Source organism: Lepidochelys olivacea (assembly GCF_965140295.1).
Source record: "Lepidochelys olivacea isolate rLepOli2 genome assembly, chromosome: 14".
NCBI lineage: Eukaryota > Metazoa > Chordata > Testudines > Cheloniidae > Lepidochelys > Lepidochelys olivacea.
In genome coordinates, this window is record NC_140424.1 from 27,544,968 (window position 1) to 27,560,020 (window position 15,053).

The 15,053-nt window shown below is 49.0% G+C and overlaps 1 pseudogene across 1 annotated transcript in view; it reads right to left on the reverse strand.

Moving 5' to 3' along the window:
* LOC311531265 (C-type lectin domain family 2 member D-like) overlaps nt 1-15,053 on the reverse strand; it is a 100,810-nt pseudogene that overhangs the window by 42,493 nt on the left and 43,264 nt on the right. The window contains exon 5 of the transcript in view: nt 13,314-13,419. The product of the transcript in view is annotated as a C-type lectin domain family 2 member D-like (transcript). The remainder of the gene's footprint in view (nt 1-13,313; nt 13,420-15,053) is intronic.

Sequence of the window (15,053 nt, forward strand, 5' to 3'; positions counted from 1 at the left end):
GCCCTCTTCAGCACGAACAGAGGAGCTGCCGATCCTGCCACCCCCGTCCGCTCCTGCAGCCATCCCTCCCCCTGCTTCGCCCCCAGTGCCTCTATTACCACCGCCTCCCTGGCCTTCCCCACCGGAGCCGGTGTGTGATCACCCTCCCCCCATGGGGCCCCCCGGAGAGTCATCTGCATCTGCTCAGAAGCTTTCGCTGGTGCAACAAATGGTTCACGCAGCGAAAGCTCGATCAGATCTTACAGCAGAGGAGCTGGCTGATCTGGTCTCCGTTTGCCCGGTGACCTGGCAGAATGATGACCAGGGCAACCCCGTGGGCACCTGGACCACTCTGCCATACTCGGTGGTTAGAGAGGTAAAGAAAGCAATTCGTGAATTTGGCCTGACTAGCACCTTTGTGCGTGGTCTCATTGAAGGGATGGGTGCTGGGTACTCCCTAATCCCTGAGGATTGGAAAACGCTGCTGCGCATGATGTTGTCACCCAGTCAGTATGTTATTTGGCTTAGTGAGTATCGGCAGATGGCAGAACGCCAAGCCCAGGTATATAGAGAGCAAGGTATCATTTATGAGCATTTGGCAGGGGAGGGCCAGTTTGCTACTATTGGGATGCAGTCTCAACTCCCTCCGGCCGTCTTCCCCATTATCTCCACCTGTGCCCAGCATGCTTTCAAGAAGGTCCCGGATTCAGGCAAGCCTACCAAAAGCTTTGTCAGTATCCGTCAGGGTGCCTTAGAGTACTTTTTGGATTTTACCAACAGATTGCAGGAGGCTATCCTCCGACAGGTGGATAACACTGAGGCAGCTCACGAGCTCCTGTTAAAATTGGCAGTTGAAAATGCAAATGAGGATTGCCGCCGTGCTCTCCAGGCAGCACAAGTCTCTGGTGTTTTAGAGCTCTCAGACATGCTGCGGGCGTGCCAGAACATTGGCACACAAGCCCACAAGGCTGGAGTTCTGGCTGCCGCCCTCAGAAAAACTGGGAAGGAGGGGAAGCGCTGTTACCGCTGTGGAAAGGAGGGTCATTTTCAGCGGGAGTGCCGCTCATCTAAGGCACCAGCCCGACCCTCAAAGAAGTGCCTCAAGTGTGGGAAAGGTTATCACTGGGCTAATCAGTGTCGTAGCGGGTCGGGAAACCGCGCGACGGGTCCCCCCCGAACCCAGGGCCAAACGGGGGTGTTTCCTACTCAGGCAATCGCTCCTCTGCCTTGGAATCCGTAGACTCTATGAGGGCAGCGACTGCTGGAAGTGCAGGGCTTGATTTGATCATGCAGGAGGACACTGACTTTCGGCTGCCAGGGGAGGTCTGTGCCATACCTACACAGGTGACGGGACCTCTCCCTGCCGGCTTTGTGGGTCTTGTTCTCCCTCGCTCACATGCTGGGAAACAGGGCTTTTTTGTCATTCCAGGGGTCATTGATGCTGATTACACTGGCATTATTAAGGTTCAGGTGTGGACTCATCTTCCACAGTCGCTCCCGCGTGGACGGTCAATTGCACAATTGATTTTAGTCCCCTATCAGGTGCCAGCTGCCGAGGATCGAACTCGGGGTGGAGGAGGCTTTGGATCGACGTTGTCTCACTCGCCGTCTCACAGCGCGTCTTCTCCACTTGTTGCTCTGACAATGTCAGTCCACCCCTCGAAACCTCAGTTAACACTTCTCTTAAATGATGTTCCTTTTACAGGGCTGGTGGACACTGGAGCTGACGTTACAGTGATTCGTGACCTGGAGTGGCCGGTTAGTTGGCCTACGGTTCCTTCTAAAGAGTTGTGGGGGATTGGGGGTAGCAAACCCGGGCGCCAAAGTTTGTCTTGGGTCACGGTCTCTAAACCAGGAGGCCGTGCCCTTGCTACAATCCGCCCTTTTGTGCTCCCTGTCCACCTCAATATTTGGGGCCGTGATTTACTTACAAAGTTAGACACCACCCTCGATATTAACATCTGATGGCCCAAAACCCTCCCTCACCCACCGTGCCCTCCGCCTTGCCCTTGGTATGGCAATCCTTAGAGCCCGTATGGATTGACCAGTGGCCCCTCCCTCTAGAAAAGTTAAAAGCACTTCATTCACTTGTGCAGCAGCATTTGCAAGCACAGCGATTGGAGAGCTCCACCAGTCCCTGGAACACCCCGGTGTTTGTTATTAAGAAAAAATCAGGTGCTTGGCGGCTGTTACATGATTTAAGAGAAATAAATAAACGCATCCAACCTATGGGCCCCTTGCAATTTGGCTTGCCAAATCCAAATTTAATTCCTCAAACCGATCAACTTTGTGTGTTAGATTTAAAAGATTGTTTTTTTACCATCCCCCTTTGCCCTCAAGATCGCGAAAAATTTGCATTTACGGTGCCACAATATAATAATCAGCAACCCTCTCAAAGGTATCAGTGGAAGGTCTTGCCCCAGGGAATGCAAAATAGTCCAACCTTGTGTCAGCTTTTTGTGGATCGGGCCCTTGCCCCTTTTCGTGCCCGGTACCCTTCGCTGAAGGTCTACCATTACATGGATGACATTTTGCTAAGCGGTCCCCGGGTCACGGCACAACAGCTTGAATTTTTATCTCAGATTCTCGGCCAAAATGGCCTGTTAGTGGCACCAGAAAAAATCCAACGCTCTTATCCCTACCACTACCTTGGGTATAAGGTTTTACAAACCTATGCTGCTCCGGTTCATCCGGAATTAATTTTACCTCAACCCCTAACCCTTGTTAAATTACAACAGATTTTGGGTCATTTAAATTGGATTCGGCCCTATTTTCGTCTCCCCACTTCAATGCTGCAGCCGTTGTTTGAGCTCCTGCGTGGAGCCCAGGCACCGGGTGCGGTTATTGCCATCACTGAAAAGCATACTGCCTGCATTCGACAAATCAATGCAGCATTGAGTCAGCAGTTTGTGGACAGACTCCCGGAGGTCCGTCCCTTACAATTGGTTCTTCTTGCCACCCCTCATACGCCAACTGTGGCTCTGTTTGTACCCCGTACAGATACAGCCGTCTCTATTATAGAGTGGCTGTACCTTTCATCCACCCCTCCTCGAAATATTTATCCGTATTTAGATGCCCTATCTGATCTTGTTCGTAAAGCCCGCCACCGTGCAGTGCAACTCACTGGCACTGATTTAGTTGCCATTGTGCTCCCCTTGTCCCGTACTGAATTTGACTCTTTGTGCCACACCTCCTTGCCCTGGCAGGTTGCTCTTTGTGATTATGTGGGAGAGATTTCTTACAATCCTCCAAAAGATCCTCGATTGGTCATTACCCAAAAGGTGCCCCTAGTTGTTCATCGTCTTAGCCGCTCTCAACCCATTATTTCCGCTGTCACTCTTTTTACTGATGGCTCTCCCCACCGAGGTGTAGTCACTTATCAGTTGGGTGACCCCCCTCGTTGGCATTCTCGTTTTACACTGCCTCAGCGTTCTGCACAGCGTTCAGAATTGGCTGCTGTTATTTTGGCCTTTCAACTTTTTACTGATTGTCCCTTTAATTTAATTGTGGATACCCATTATGTTTATCAGGTAATTGATCATTTACCCCTTGCCCTCATTACCCCTCAGGTTGATGCAGATCTCCTTCGCCTGTTTTTGTCTTTACAGCGTCTTCTTGCCACTCGTCATTTCCCTTACTTTGTTGCTCATATTCGCAGTCATACCCCTCTGCCTGGGCCACTCACTGAGGGCAATGCACGCGCCGATCGCGCGTTGCGTGGTCAGGTAAATTCCCTTTTTTCTGACCCCATTGAAAGCCATGCCTTTTTTCATCAGTCTGCCTCTGTTTTGGCCCGGCAGTTCCACATTCCTGCTGATCATGCACGTTCCATTGTTCGTTCCTGCCCCCACTGTGCTGCTGCTGCTCCTACTTTTTCTTATGCCGTTAACCCCCGAGGTACCGCAGCAAATCAGCTGTGGCAAATGGATGTTACTCATGTACCACAATTCCGCCCCTATTCATTTTTACATGTTTCCGTTGATACTTATTCAGGCTTCCTTTGGGCAACCCCACAACGTGGGGAAGCCACTAACAAAGTTATTCACCATTTGCTGGCCTCCTTTTCTGTTATGGGTCGCCCTTGCCAAATTAAAACAGATAATGCCCCAGCCTACTGCTCTGCAGCCCTCTCCACCTCTTGTGCCCGCTGGGACGTCCGTCTTAAACACGGAATCCCTTATAATTCCACGGGCCAAGCCATTGTTGAACGTGCCAATCGCACACTCAAAACCTTGCTAGATAAACAATTAAAACAAGGGGAGCTGCATCTCCGAACCTTAGGAGACATTCAACAACAGATGTATATTCTCTTGTTTACTTTAAATAATTTAACACTGAATGCAGATCAGCAGACCCCTGCGGATCGGTATTTTCACAAATCTGAGGTACTGGAAAGACCGCGTGTCTTTTACCGTCAGCTGCCCGATCCACAGTGGCTGGGCCCAGCACCTCTAATCACTTGGGGTCGGGGATATGCTGCTGTGTCTCTCCCTGCAGGACCGTTGTGGGTTCCAGCCCGGTGCGTGCGACCAGCACTTAAACAACATGGCATGGCACCAGGGGCTGTCGAATCCCATACCAGAGTTTCAGCTGACCTTGGAGGAGACCGCGTTGCCCCCCGAGTCGACAACGGTGGGACGGAAACGGAGGAGGCGTAACGTCCCAAGCCAGCCCGTGACAGGGGGAGCAGTAAAAGCATTGGTCGCCACGGCTCAACGAAAACTGGCAGCAGATCAGCAGCCAGAAACTCCTAAGACTTTGTTTGTGGCGATTCTCGCCCAAATCACTGCTAATTCTGTGATGATTGTGTGCCTTTTGTGCCTGCTATTTTCTGTAGGGGTTGGCTCGGAAGCGCCTCCCCCGTTATAAGCCCGAAGGAGAATAAGATACTGCTCTTTGCTTATGCTAATCTTTTCTCCCAGTATGTTAGCATGGCTAATTGGGGCCCGGCCAACTATACTTTGCCTCGCACGGCTATATCCCTTCACACACCGCACCCAGCCGGGGCTCACAATGTCACCTGTGCGCGTGTAGTTAACTGCACTAGTACAAAGGTGCCATTGGGCTGTCAAAAACTTCTCAATCCCTTTTAAATTGTTCCCATGCTGTTAATGTTTCATATAATTATGGCCATATCATCCTACCATCAGGATGGGTTTTTACTTGTGGTTCATGCACCTTTAATTATATTCCTGCAAATTTAAGTGATGGCACCCTTTGCTGTCTTAGTAGAATGATACTTATATTGCCTTTTGCTGGTTATAATTGTAGTAAAAGAAGTGTACCCCTTTTAGATGATTATATTGCAGATGTTAAGCTTTTGGTTATTTTGTGGGCTTATTTTTGTTGTTGCTGTGTACAATGTATTCCTTCCTTGTTAAGACTTTGTAAAATTTTGCCCTGGAAAGCTCCCCAGGTTATGTCCTTGTCTGTCTGGGAGTTAAATAGCATGACAAACAAATTGGCGGCTACCATGAGATGGCCAACTTCAATAAACAAAAAAGGGGAGATGAAGGGTTAATGTCTAGCTATTCCACCTGGAAGCAGGCGGGGCACACCCTGACTGTTTCCTAGGAGCAATGCACACATTGCTCTATCCAAGGACAAGGGCTAGATATGAACCCTGAGAACTTGATTGTTTGGACAGCAACTGTGGGAGGTTTTTTTTAGCCTGGGCTCAAGGCCTGAGAACCAGGATTGTAGTAGATAGAGGATGGTAACTAAGCATATGAATCAACGTCATACATTCCTTTGTGTAGCAGTGTGTAATGCTTAGGGGGAGAAATATAATAAAAGGAGAAGGTGGAAGGCAGGGGGGGCAGAACAGCCCATCTCCGCTGACCAGCCTGCTTGCTTGCAAAAAGCTGTGTTCTGTCTCATCACTGAACCGCAACAACCAGCACATCCTGTCTGGCCTTGTAGCTCTCTCTCCTATTATCTTTAACTTGGCGTCAGCAAACCTTACACTATGGGGCATTGTCTGCATCTGCAACATTGTTTTAAGAGCAAAAGAGCTTACTCAAACCAGCCAGGCCTGAATTCTATTAAGGGGGGTTGAGAAGAAGCCCTTAGGCCTTTAGCAGGGAGACCTCTTCGACCCTTATGGCCTTCCATCTCCTCAACTTAACTAGTGGCCATGCCCTGGGGTCTCCAACAGAGGTAAATGGAAAAGGGGATGTAACCAAAGGTAGATGGGGCCAGACTAACCTGAGCTCTTTCTTTGAGCTGAGAACTGGTTGTTTAGAGAAGGGAAATGCAGCAGATCTAATATACTTGGACTTCAGTAAAGCATTTGATACGGTATCACGTGGGAAATTCTTAGCTAAATTAGAGAAGACGGGGATCAGTACAAGAATTGTAAGGCGGGTAAGGAACCAATTAAAGGGGAGAAGTCTGGAAACTCAACTATGGGATCGGAGGGAGGTTCCTAATGGAGTTCTTCAAGGATCTGTTTTGGGATCCATCTTCATTAATCTCTTTATTAATGGTGTTAACCCAAAAAGTAGGAGAGTGATAACAAAACTTACTGATGATTAAAAAGCTGGGAAACATGGTCTGTCCAGAGGGGGTAGAATATTACACAGGAAGATCTGGATGACCTTGAAGACTGGAGTACCAGAAGAAGGATGACATTTAAAGGTACCAGGTGCAAAATCCTGCCCTTAGGGTCTAATAAGAAGAATTTCTTCTTGATGCTGGGGCTCATCAGTTGGAGGCGACAGAGGAGGGGCGAGACCTTGATGTGTTGGTCGATTATACGGTGACTGAGCCACCCATGTGATGTGGCCATGAAAAAGGCAAATGTGATGCTAGGATACATCAGCTGAGGCACTTCCAGTCGAGACAGAGAAGTACGAAAGTACATGGCCCTGGAGAGCCCTCCTCTAGAATCCTGTGTATGATTCTGATCATTCGAGAAAGATGAATTCAGAGTGAAACAGGTACAGAGAAGAGTTCTCAGGATGATCAGGGAATGGAGGGCCTGTCTCACGAGAGAAGGCTGGGAGAGCTGGGCTGGTTTAGTCTAGCAAAACAAAGGCTGAGAGGGGATCTGATGGCTCTCCATAAATACATCGGGGTAAAGACCAGGGAGGGTGGAGAGCTGTTCTAGCTAAAGGACAATGTAGGCCCAAGAACAAAGGCGAATCAACTGGCCAAGAACAAGTTCAGGCTGGGAGATTAGAAAGTTTCTAACCATTTGAGGAGGGAGGTTCTGGAACAGCCTCCCAATAGGGGCAAACTTTATTAGTTGTAAGAGAGCATTGGACACATTTGAGTGTGACTGTATGAGAGGGTTGCTTGTGGGATGGGGGTGGACTGGGCAACCCTGAGGGTCTTGTCTGGTATATGTCTTATGGTCCCAAGTCTCTTGCTTCAGCTGGTCACATGCAGGGGTCAGGAAGAGATGTTCCTCGCCAGTGTATTCTGGGTTCGGCGGAGTGTGTGTAAGGCGGGTAAGAAACAGAAAGGAAGCCTTGCTGGAGCTGCGAATGGGTTTGGCTGGTGTGGGGTTGCAATTGGCGTGTTACTAATGAACGGTGAAGCCTTGAGTTATGGAGCTCACTCGAAGTGAGTGCCAAGGAAACCCGCACACCGCCCCGCTGTGTATCCTGTATCTGCCACAGAAGGAGTGAAGAGAATCAAGAGAGCTGTCTGGGGTGACCTAAGGCCAGAACCGCAGAGGGCTCTGGGGTGGCAAAGGAATATTGACAAAACTGGGCTAGCAGGGAGCTGCTGGTCGGGATGAGGGGCATGAGATCTTTGTCTACAGTGAAATGGTTGTCCAATTCGGTTCCTAGTTTGATGTTTTTGCCTTCATCCCTCCACCTGCATGAGCAGCACAAACCTCTGTGCACTTGGCCTCTAACCCAGCCGCAGGGCTCTGTGCTTGTAGATTTCAACCATGCTTCGTACTTTGCTGTGAATATCACATTGCAGCTGCCAATGGGAGATGCTGCCAGGGATTTCTATGGAGCAGCAGATAGCCCAAAAGCCAGGGCTCCGACGGAGCCCCAACACGACCCTGACAGCAGCGACATGGAGGAGATGGAGGTGGAGGAGATGGGAGAATGGGAGGGCGAGGAGATGGATGTGGATTAGAACATCTCGGATTTGAGAAGTGCTGGGTGTGCATATGGCACCATACAATGCACCCACACGAGAGGGGCTTCCTCACCTCTCACTGTTTACAGAGCTAGGCATCTCAGGGGTTCTCTTATATATATTTTATTATTCCTTTCTTCTTTGCACTTACACACTTTGAGCAGATTTAGGAATGAATAAATGTTCCGTTTCCAGTGGTGCCAACAGCTCTGGGATTCGGACACGATACGGGAACAGTAGGGTAACGTGCATCAAATCTCTTCAATCCAGACAGCGTGATCAGTATGGGCAGCAGGTGTCATGGGGCTGTGGGCACTGAGGTTGCAGTGCCCCGGGGCTGGGGTCTCGCCCCCCGACCTCTGCCATCCAGTGCTGGGGCTGTGGGCTGTGGTGAGGGTGCTTTGGGCTCCTGCGGGGGAGAGGTAGGTAGAAGGGGAGGGAGGGGGGCAGAAGGGGAGTGGCGGGACCTCAGGCACAAGGGGAAGGGCCAAGGGCTACGCTTCCTGGGTGGCCAACTCACTGGCAGCCAGTGCTGATCGCAGAGTAGACAAATGATCGTCAGGCTTTGTGCTGACCAGGTCTAAGTCAGAGCAGCCTTGGGGCTGCTCTAATGTACATTCTGCTCCACATAGGCCCGGGTAAGCTGAGAATAGCTGTACTACAATGCCTTCTGGCCATGGGAAGCAGGGCAATTGAGGCCTTTCCACCAGCCAGGGAAGCCTCTATCTGCAGGTATCCTCTGAGGGTATTGACCCTGTGACATTGCACTTCATAAGCTTTATAAAAATGTTTAAGTGTGAATACGATGTAACTGGAATATGCTTTATGCAAAAGGTCTCTATAAGTTTTGTAATGAGACCTTACAAATCTACTGAGTGTGTTCATCCTATTTGGATGAATGTGTCATTCTTGTATCTGAAATTAGGAATATGAGATATCACTCTGAGGTCCTACTGTAGTTATGCAAAGTGTGGGCCATTAATGGTGGCTTAGAATCTTGATGGCTCCCATTAGCTAGGACAACTGACTGTAGATGGCTCTGTTCACCTGCAAGCCTTCACCGCATACGTGCGGGCCAGTCCTGAAAGAATGGAGGGGGGCTCACAGGACATGTGAACATGTCACATGATACTTGAATCCGTCTTTAACCTGGTGCTTTTCCATTTAGAAGGAGGAGTGGAAACCCAGAGAGACCGTGAGAGGATTCCCGCCTTGTGCCAAAGATATCAAAGGGAGTGGAACAGAACAAAGGGGGCTGCCAGTCATAAGAAATCCCCGAGTTACCACCTGAGCTGGAACAAGGCTGTACCAGGGGAAAGGATTGGGCCCAGACTGGAGGGAGTCCAGTCTGGGAAAGAAGCTTATTGGAACATCTCTCAGGGTGAGATTTATCAGTATTCCGTTTCTTAATGTATTAGGCTTAGACTTACGTGTTTTGTTTTATTTTTCCTGGTAACTTATTTGTTCTGTCTGTTATTACTTGAAACCATTTAAATCCTACGTTTTATATTTAATGAAATCACTTTTGTTTATTAATTAACCCAGAGTAAGTGATTAATACCTGGGGGAGCAAACAGCTGGGCATCTCTCCCTATCAGTGTTATAGAGGGTGGACAATTTGAGTTTACCCTGTATAAACTTTATACAGAGTAAAACGGATTTATTTGGGGTTTGGATCCCATTGGGAGCTAGTTGCTGGAGACAGGTGACCTGTTGAGCAGTTTTGGGTTAAAGTCTGCAGCGTTGGGGGTGTGGCCCAGACCTGGGTCTGTGTTTGCAGCTGGCAAGCATGTCTGGCTCAACAAGGCAGGGTTCTGGAGTCCCAAGCTGGAAGGGAAAATGGGCTCAGAGGCAAATTCAGCACGTCAGGTGACAGGGCATTGCAGGTGTTCTCCTCACCCTGGTCGAATGCCTTGTGTGGGTTGTACCTGGGGGGTGCAGGGGTGGAATGAGCCGGGGACGTCTGCCCGTTTGAGTGATCCATAGCAGGCATACGAGGCACTTTTGGGGGAGCCTTGTCCAGGCCTGCCATGGGTCAGCTCTCTCAAACCACCACCCCTGGCAGCGCAAGCCTGACCTTCCAGCCCCCTGCAGGCCTCGCTCTCTGTGTACAGGTTAGCGATCGACACTCCCAAAACCTCTGAGCGTCCCTCGGGAGTGCTCAGCCCGTTCCCCGGAGCACATGCAGAACTGTGACTCTAATCCCACAGGCGCGGTCCACAGCAGCTTGTAAGATTCAATTCAGGCCAACCACTCTATTGAGAACACAGCAATTAGATATACAGAAAACAGGAATGAGTTTATTATCAAAGAACAGAGATGCAAGCGAGAGTGAATAAATACTGGTAACACCCATTGTTTCATGTTCTGTGTGTATATAAATCTCCCCATTGTATTTTCCACTGAATACATCCGATGAAGTGAGCTGGAGCTCACGAAAGCTTATGCTCAAATAAATTGGTTAGTCTCTAAGGTGCCACAAGTCCTCCTTTTCTTTTTGCAAATACTGGAAAGTAATGGTAACATAGGATTTTGTTTTCTAACACTTTCTAGAGCCGGGGTTCTCACAAATTTTTGGCAGCCTCAGAATGAGGCTCTGACAATACTTAACTAACTGTAGGAAAAACAAACAAATACATTACATGTGCATATTTACATAGGGATTTTTTGCAGACTCAATAATAAATATAAGGTACAGTTGTGTCTTATCTTTACTGGACCTAAACACAGAACAAACCAGTGCTTTGCACAGTCTTGTCTTTTTTGTTGTTCTTTTGCTTTTTTGGTCAAAGGTGGAGGGCTGTACAACAATTCTGAACTAAATTTAAAAATGCTTTACATAATAGAAAGGATAATGACTAATAATGAAAGAATGTATCTGCCAATATGTCCAAAGTTTCTTTCACACAAAAAAAACCATAGTCAACATAGCCCAGTAATAATAATGATAACAGTAACAACAAAATCTGAGCCGTTGCTGTTGTCTTTTCAGCTTGGTTTTTGCATCATTTAACAGCTTGCGCCTCTGAAGCTCACCGTAGTAATTTGGTTCAACTTCCCTTGCACAAGTGCTGAAGGGACGTTGCACGACATACATTTCAATTTGATGAATTTCTCTCTCACACTGCAACTTGTTCAGAAATGGAATCAGATGGCTTCGGAAACACAGGAAACTGCCTTTCCCCCTGGTGCTGAAGTGTTTCTTTTTCTTTCTATGTTTTGCTTTTCTTAGCAGAAGGTCCCAGAGGAGCCACCTGCTGTCACATTCAAGGTCATTTTCTGGCACTAGATTACCTGAAATACTTTCTGATACCCAGTCACATTTTAACTGTTTCACCTCCCTCCCCACCCCCATGAACAATCGCAACCTACCCAAACACCACGCAGTGAGATGGCCCATTGCCACTTACAGAGCTACAATAACATGAGATGTAAACACAGTGGTTAGAGGTCTATAAAATCATGAGTAGTGCAGAGAAAGTGACTAAGGAAAAGCTATTTACTTGTTCCCATAACACAAGAATTAGGGGCCACCAAATGAAATTAATGGGCACCAGGTTTAAAACAAATAAAAGGAAGTTCTTCCTCACACAGCGCACAGTCAACCTGTGGAACTCCTTGCCTGAGGAGGTTGTGAAGGCTAGGACTATAACAGGGTTTAAAAGAGAACTGGATAAATTCATGGAAGTTAAGTCCATGAATGGCTATTAGCTAGGATGGGTAAGGAATGGTGTCCCTAGCCTCTGTTTGTCAGAGGGTGGAGATGGATGGCGGGAGACAGATCACTTGATCATTGCCTGTTAGGTTCACTCCCTCTGGGGCACCTGGCGTTGGCCGCTGTTGGCAGACAGGATACTGGGCTGGATGGACCTTTGCTCTGACCCAGTATGGCCGTTCTTATGTTCTTAGCCAAAGAATACACTTTGTGACTTGAAAGAAAACCACACCTATGTAGCTCAGCTCTGCCGGCATGGTACTATTTAAAAGGGAGCACGCATGAGGATTTATGGCATTTAGAAGACACCTTTAATACTTAACATCTGAGCGATTGTTGGGGCACTTTGGAGGCTCTTGTGGCTGCAAAACAATCAGCTGCTGGCTGCATTTGAGAAATGCTGTTCTGGAGTCTAAATGAACAAGGCCTTCCCTTAGCCACATGCTGGGGAAATGAGGTAAGACTCCTTCTCATGAGATCACTCCCTCTCAGCTGCAGAGAAAAGCTTGACAACGTAACCCTGAGTTTAAAAGGTTCAAAAGCAGATGGCACATACGGAGTTTAAACGAGACACACTTATTGCTTGAGGGCCCCACTGCCTGATTTTGAGATCTTGGCTTGTTCAAGTAGGTGTGAGTTGTATAAGTGTCACTTCTAGGAGTCTCATTTTGAGCCCCTTTCGAGTGCGGTCTCTTTTCCCATCTGTCAAGGTTTCTTCCCCACTTTGAACTCTAAGGTACAAATGTGGGGACCTGCATGAAAACCTCCTAAGCTTACTTTACCAGCTTAGGTTAAAACTTCCCCAAGGTACAAACTATTTGACCCTTGGACTTCCACTGCCACCACCAAACGTTTAACCGGCTTTCTGGGAAAGTGTTGTTTGGAAACGTCTTTCCCCCCAAAATCCTCCCCAAAACCTTGCACCCCACTTCCTGGGGAACGTTTGGTAAAAATCCTCACCAATTTGCATAGGTGACCACAGACCCAAGCCCTTGGATCTTAGAACAATGACAAAAGGATTCAGTTCTTGAAAAGAAACATTTTAATAGAAGAAACAGTAAAAAGAAAAGGATCACCTCTGTAAGATCAGGACGGTAAATACCTTACAGGGTAATTAGATTCAAAACATAGAGAATCCCTCTAGGCAAAACCTTAGGTTACAAAAAGACACACGGACAGGAATATTCATTCTATTCAGCTCAACATATTTTATCAGCCATTTAAAGAAATCATAAGCTAACGCATATCTAGCTAGATTACTTACTAAGTTCTAAGATTCCATTCCTGTTCTGTCCCTGGCAAAAGCCTCACCCAGACAGACACAGACCCCTTTGATGTTCTCCCTCTTTCCAGCTTTTGAAAGTATCTTGTCTCCTCATTGGTCATTTTGGTCAGGTGCCAGCGAGGTTATCCTAGCTTCTTAACCCTTTACACGTGAAAGGATTTTTCCTCTGGCCAGGAGGGATTTTAAAGGTGTGTACCCTTCCCTTTATATTTATGACACCATCACATACACCTCAGGTTTGCTACAGATCCACCGTCTTCCCATGTAGCACCGTGAGCTGCTGACCCCTTTCTCGTCGTTCAGATACGCGCAGTCACCTCCTCCTCTTAAGTGAAACCTGCCACACAGAAGCCAGGGAGCTGCAGTCAGGCAGAGGCCGGGCATTTCACACCAGTCCCAGCCAGGGGAGCCATTCTCCACAGTGCAGGCCTGAGTGCGGAGCAGCTACTCTCCCAGCCCCTCAGGAGCAGAGCTCAGGACAGCGGGGGCTTTGCAGAACCGCTGACTGTTCCTGACCCTCTATGCTGAGCAGGCCACAGGGGTGCTGAAGAATGGACAGTCCCCAGCAGGACAGAGAGAATTTGTTAGACTGATTGTCAAAAGGGACCGGCCCTCTAACAAGAGGGGCAGACCATCACCAGAACCAGACGACTGAGCAGGAAAAGCGGGGGACAGGAAGGATCTCGCCTCCTTGAAACACATGGAGCAGAACCAAGATGACACTGAAAGAAGAAATTGCATTCAGGGGTTTCCTTCTCCGTTGATCTATAACTCTTGAGCTTTCCATTGGGCATGGGGGAAAAAGAGAGTGTTGAAGAAGTTCCTTTGTGAAAGCATGTGTTCCTTGTTTGTAACCCTCACATAAGTCTCCCAGAGTTCATCTGGTGTGGAGGGTGTTGTCTAGGGACAACATGCCTCTCGGGAGATTTGGGAGGGTTCAGCACTGGTTTTGGATCCTACAGCAGCTGAACTGCAGGGTCCCACATCCTAAGGAGCATACCAGACAGGGAGTCTGTACCCCAGGAGAATGCCACAGAGGCTCGAACTCAGGACAGTGTCTGGTAGCTCTTCAGACCCAGTGAGGCTGGAAGCAGGTGGGATCCAAAGGTTGGGTCCAATACAGCAGAATGGGGACTGTCCATTGGGGAGCCCTGACCCAGCGCCAAAAGAGCCTGATTTTTCAAAGTACTGAAGTAACCCAGACCAGAGAAGTGGGGGGGGGGTCTCCATCCCCCTCTAATGGCTGACCTGCAAAAGAGCTTTATCAACCGGGGGGGAGTTTCAGTTAAAGAAGTGGATTCTTTCGCTCCTATGGCAGAGGCTCATGCTTCTACTGCTGAAGTCCCAGGGTTCAAGCAGCGCTGGTTTTGTGATCACACTTGGAGCCCACTGAAACCCATCGCGGGGTGTTGGGCAGCCATCACTACTGTACCCCGTTCCCGTGGGAGCCCCAGGCGTCCAGCACCTGTGAACCGCAGGCTCCTTTAACATCGGTGCCTTGTTGCGGATTCAGAGGCCTCACCAGCCAAGTCACTCAAACCTGCCGGCTGCAATCCCCAGCGGGACCTGCACCTGCCATGCAGTGCTCGGCATGCTGCCCTCTCTAGCAGCCACTGTTAACCTGAGCTCCCTGCTGCCTCCTTTCCCCAGGGGGGGTCAGACACCCCAGGGACCTTGCTGAAGAGGGCTGGGGGAGAACAGCGAGTGTCCCAGCTGAAATCCCAGCGCGCTGCGAGGGCATCTCTGGCTATGGCGGGCTCTGTCTCCGGCCCAGCACCGTGCTGCGGGGAGGAGCCGAGAGTTCAGGGACACGCCGGCTCCCATCGGTCTCCGATACACGCAGGACGCGAACGGACCAGGGTCGTGTCTGGTGCTTTCACTAGCACTGAATGGTGGATCTACCTGAGCTCAAACCGCTCAGACACCAGAATCCCCAAGCCCAGGGAATTAGTCCAGAGGGGTGAGAGAGAC